Below are 6,000 nucleotides of genomic sequence, written 5' to 3' on the forward strand. Positions count from 1 at the left end.
AGTCCGACAGAGTATGAACAAAGTGTACATATTCAGAGAACACAATTCATTTTTGGTGATACAGTTTTGGTTGTGGTGATTGGGATAGTTGATTGACTATTTAAGACAAATCATCTTGTAATTCTAGCCTCTGTTGTTGATTCTAGTGCATGGTTCTTGGTTCGGTATCTGGTAATTCAAGAACATAGTTATCATTATGCTTGATGGTGTAACGTGTGGTTCAAATTAATTAGGATTCAATTCTGGTGGATGTTGGTGAATTCGAGGAGTTTGTCCTATTGCGTGTGAATCTTTTGATCATCTATTTTGGGTCCGCATATGGGTTTGTGGTAGGTTTGAGCGAACATGTCATTGCGCGTCTCATATTTTGTAGTTTTGTAAAGTTGACTTGATGGAGATCTATTTTTGTGGTGTGGATATATAAGATTGACTTGGATTATGATTTTGTATATATAAGGTGTGAGAGAAATCATTTTGGGTGCGAGTGAGCATAGTTTCACGTGCACATATTGAGTTTTGATGATTTGGTATTAGGTAATAGAGTAGAACAGAGCAGTTTCTCAGAGTAGTGGTAGCAGATCATTTAGGGCTTAACCAGAACTGATTCAAGGCATTTGTAGATGGTATATTCTAGTTCAGACATTGTATTAGCTTATGTATCTCATTTGTAGGACAGTGAGTCCTCTGGGGTTGCAACCCTGGTTTGTAATTGAGTAGTGAGCTCTAGGTAGTGAACCTGAATGCAAGTGCATTCCACTTTTGTAATATTGTTTTACTAAGATATCCATAGTATAATAATAGTGTGGGTACTCAATCCCACCACGATTTTTCCCTTTATGGGTTTCCACGTAAAAATTCTAGTGTTATGGTTGTGTGGTTATTTTCTTTGTGTTTATGCATTATGGTTTTTATTCTTTGTATCTGGTGGTTACAGAATCAATTTAATAGACTAGTAAATTGCAAAACATTGATCCACCCCCTACTCTCAGTGTTCATTGATTCCAACATGTACAAGATAGAAAAAATATTCTATGTGAATATCAATGGAGTTGGGAGGATAAGTACCAATTGATGTTAAAACCTTGGTACCTACTTTCAACCCTACAACTAAATCTTTTGCTAAGATTCCAATCTAGGTAAGAATCCTTAATCTCCCTTTGCAATATTGGTTTGATTCCTACTTTGTTGTAATAGGTAGTACTTTGGGTAGATTTCTCAGGGTAGATGAGTATTCTTCAAATTTTCTACACAATACATATGCCTGTATTTTGTTGAAATAGATATGACTAAAGATTTCCTAGAGGAGGTCTCATTGAAATTGGCTAAAGGTTGGATTCAACCTTTGGATTATGAAGGGGTTTCGATGCCGAAGATGCTTCCAAATAAGGCATGTTGCTATTGTTTATGCCAAGCACAAATTAGACAAAGAAGCATCTTGGTGGAAAGATGTCTTTCCCACTCATTATTTGGTGATTAAGGAAGAGAAGTGTAAAGACAACAACAAAAAGGAAGAGATTGACAAGGGTGTTTGTAATGAAGCATTGCCTAATGAGAAAAAAAATCCAAATGACTCGAGCAGGGGTTTGAGTTTGAAAAAAGATAACGATATTGTTGTAGGGGATATAGAGAAAGAGAAGGCGTCTAGATTAGAACCCTCATGATGTTTGGAAAAAAAAAATAGTCATTTTGAGAAAGTCTTGTGGAGAGTAAAATATTAGATGCACATGAGGAAGGGTGAAAGGTATTTTCAAGGAAGAGAGATAAGATAATGAAGGATGATGGATGATGGAACTTTCAATGTGCTCCTATGCTCTCATTTCAACATAGATGCATATGCGAAGCATAAATCTATTGATACCTATTAATGGGTATGTTCACTTTGATTTATGGGGGAGGTGGCTTACCCTTTGTAGCCCCACTCGGTTTGAGCTAGGACAAAAACCCAATCTTAATAAAATTAGAAACATTTTCAGCAATAAAGAAAAACATTCACGACCTAGGACTTAATCTTAGGATTTATCCTTAATCCTCACTAGTATTTTTTTAAATATCTAATTTTTCCCTATATGATGTACTTCAAATTTAATTATTTTCCCTAATCCAAAATTTATCTTAATACTATAGGTAGGTTTCACAATTAAAAATAGATTACAGAATGAAATATATGTATCAAACACGAGGAAATAACTCGATTTAGCCATGACTATTGAAAATCCCTAATTTATCTTCTCATATTTAATAAACCTAAAAAATTTCTTTTACAATCACACAAATGACATCAAACCCTAATATTACAAAGTGGGTTAATAAATAAGAATAAATTGTAAATTAGAAAATTTGCTCAAATTTGATAAACCTTGTGTGGGAATATGAATCTGTATTTATTAATACATATTAGACTTGATTTACAAACTCTTGATAAATGTAGATCATTTATACATCAACAACAAATATAGAAGTGTATTGTGATACAATGTATTCATTGCATTAACTACTTTTATGGACTTGGGAAGTTTTGGTTGACGTTTGTGACCACCTACATTTTGGATTGCTTCATTTTTGTGAGTAAATGCCACCATCGATACCTCTAGCATAACCACCTCTACTATGACAACTACAATTGTCACTTCATCTTGATAATGTCAATGTTGACCACCATTAAAGCTTAGCCATGACCTTATGGTGAGAATCACCTTTTTGACAAATAGTGTCTTCATCTTTGATTTTTATTAAACAAGTAGATTTTTTACTTTTGGCATTGCAAATATATGGAGTTTCATCTTCAAATTTGTTAATCTAAATGCAAGTGCTTGAGACAATTTGGTTAGGATTTGGTGTGGGTGTTAAAAACTTATGTTTTCTTCATATGTTTCCAACTCAAAAAACCATCTATAGAAGGGCTAAAATTAGAATGAAGACTATTGGGTACCAGAAAAATACATAGGGGGGCCTCCACCAATTAGTGTCACTTACCTTTAAAGTGGACCCAAAATTTGTGTCCACATACATAGAGAGATACTAGGGAGACATTAAAGAAGATACTCAGGCCTACAACAACCACCCATAATAATAGAAATAAGAATTGAAGCTAATAAACCCTAAATAGCACATTAATGGTAATTAGGGTGGCGTACATAGCTCCAACTGATTGAAAATCTATGTAGAACCACATCCTCTAATGAAATAAAATTATTGGCAAATTAGAACCCCAACCCGAGCGACATGTCACAAATAAACTTTATGATGCACTAAATGTCTAGTGGTAGGGGATAAATTGTACAGGGAGGTGAGAATTTTTAAACTTAAGGATTCAGGGATGATGAAAAGCTTATTTCTATATGGTTGGTAAGTAAGGCGAGACCTAACTATGATGAGAGAAGAGTTAGTAGAAGAGGCATAACAAGAAAAGGGGACCCAAATATGGGAAACTCCAACAACCTGGGGAAATGACAAGAGGATGACAAGATGAACAACTAAGAATGACACAAAAAATGAAGAGGGAAAACATAGACAAAAAATTATTAACTAAATAAGAAAGAAAGGTTTTGAAACAAGACATTTTGACACATCACATCATAATTAAAAAAAAACCAAAAAAAACAAACTAAATTCACATTCTCAAGAATCATAACAAAACTTTGTGTCTCAATATGCACCATTCTTAAAAATCATGACAAAACTCTTTGTCTCAATATACTCCTTTAAATTCTCTTCATCCACCCCCATTTCACACACAAATAAACTCATTATAAAGTATAACTCCTCATTTTTCTCACAAACTTTCAAATAAAACGCATTTTCCTTACATTCTACTACCCTAATTTTGTTTCTAGAAGCACAACAAATCTAAAATTTAAGCATAGAAGAGTATTTTAACATGTGAAGAGGCAGGTTGATTGGACCAGTGACGTACAGGTTAAGCTGTCAAGCATAACCCTAAATACGGGAACGTGAAATCTGTGGGCGTCCATTGAATGTATGATCTACAAACTGCCCACCCATGATGTCCGTAGTTTTCAGAGCTGCAGGAGTAGCCTTGACTTGAAGTCAAGGCTACTCCTGCAGCTCTGAAAACTACGCTTCATTTCTATCCACTCAAAACTTATCTATATGTAGCCTTCTTCATTTTTCATATTCATTCATACTTACCCAACTTCCAGATTTTGCTTGTAGATCTTTCTTTCAGTTAGGTTTCAACATTTTGAGAGAATCTGACAGAGAGCAGCAAAATGTGCATTCATTCTTTGCACCTTGCAAGCTGCGCATGGAGAGATGCACATATATATAGCCTAAAAGTTGCACTTCATATCTCCATGCACAGCTTGTAAGACGTAAGGGAAGGAAATGCAGTGATATATGTTGCTTTGAAACTGAAGGAGAGTTCAGGGATTGGTAAGTCTTCACAAGATGATAATTTTGGATTATTATTATTTAGTTTCATGTAATGGATTATGGAAATGGTTTCTTTTATAGTTCATGATCTCCGACGGTTTGTTTAAGGGTTTACAGATGACTTAGAGTCATATGGGACCACCTTGTATTCCTTGTGAGAGGCACTTAACTGTGCTACAAATGAGGCATACATACCTTACCCCTGCTGAATTTGAGCTTGTGACCCTTTTATAGAATCATTGTTCTTAAACATTTTATTTTAAGTTTCAAAATAGATGTTTTATTTTATTTTTTTTCTTTTTCTTTTTTCTTTGCCATTGTAATTGATTTGGATATTCCCTATATATGTTAAAATCAATTATTATCTTCTTTGATTCAATTGGTTACATATGAATAATAAAATTAGGTTGACTTATTGAGTCCTTATCTTTTATCAAGAAAAGCTAAAAATATTTTAATTGTAAATTAGTGAAAAAAGTAATAATATGTTATATGTAATACATTTTTTATTTTTCAATCACATGTTTCTTATATGGTTTTTAAGCTATATAAATTTATGTTAGGTATATAATAGTATAATAATTAAGTGTACTTGAGTGGAATGGGTGACCTCCTTATTATAGTCTTAATACTTCTCCATTGTCACTATCACCCAAATGCAATGAATGTTAAGTTGGTCATTTGTTCTCATGAGAGACGGGTTTATATGAACTACTACATATGAAATATGATTCAATGAATATGACTAAAACCTTATGTGGTTTAATCATGGTAAAGAATTATAATTTGAGATACTATTGAAAACAACTTCTTTTTGATGGAGAACTAAAGAGCTATATAATGAATTTTTTTTATGAGGCACAACAATAAAAGTTTTACAAATGGGTTAGCAAGTTAAATATGTAAAACCCGCCAAAATACCCTAGAGAAATACACAAACTAACACGCGAATAGAGATAATTTTTTTTAAAAACATCTACTAATGCAACCATACAATTAACTACTTATATGCAATAAACATCCATTAATCAAACAGCACTTAACCATCTTAACATAATCATGAAAACATATAATGCAAGCGGAAATAATCACAATACATCAAAGCATTCCCTAGGGTATCTCAACGCCATTACCTAAACTACCATAAGAAACAAAATAACATCCTAAGCATGATAACACACTTGCATACTATCTCTAACATGATTTATTCTTTCCATGCATACATGATCATTCACTATTCTATAACATGAATATATCATCTACTAAGCATACCTTAACCAACCCCTTTTAGGTTCATTTTAAGCACCAATACCAAACATTCCTAATCCCAATCACTTATACATTTCTACCATCATCACAAGCTAATCCCAAGATGATCTATCACATTTCCAATATTAAATGGGACTATATGCATATCCATATATCCATTTCCATTAATAAACCAATGTCACATGTTACATCATTTGTACTCCTAAAATGCTAACTACCATTTACATGAATACAATATCCTTCTCCAATAAGGAACATAGTTCTCATTTACATTACAATTACATCGTGAGTCCAATTACATACATATGTCATAAGAATCATTTACATCAATCTGCTACA

Source organism: Cryptomeria japonica, chromosome 7 (genome assembly GCF_030272615.1).
Source record: "Cryptomeria japonica chromosome 7, Sugi_1.0, whole genome shotgun sequence".
Lineage (NCBI taxonomy): Eukaryota > Viridiplantae > Streptophyta > Pinopsida > Cupressales > Cupressaceae > Cryptomeria > Cryptomeria japonica.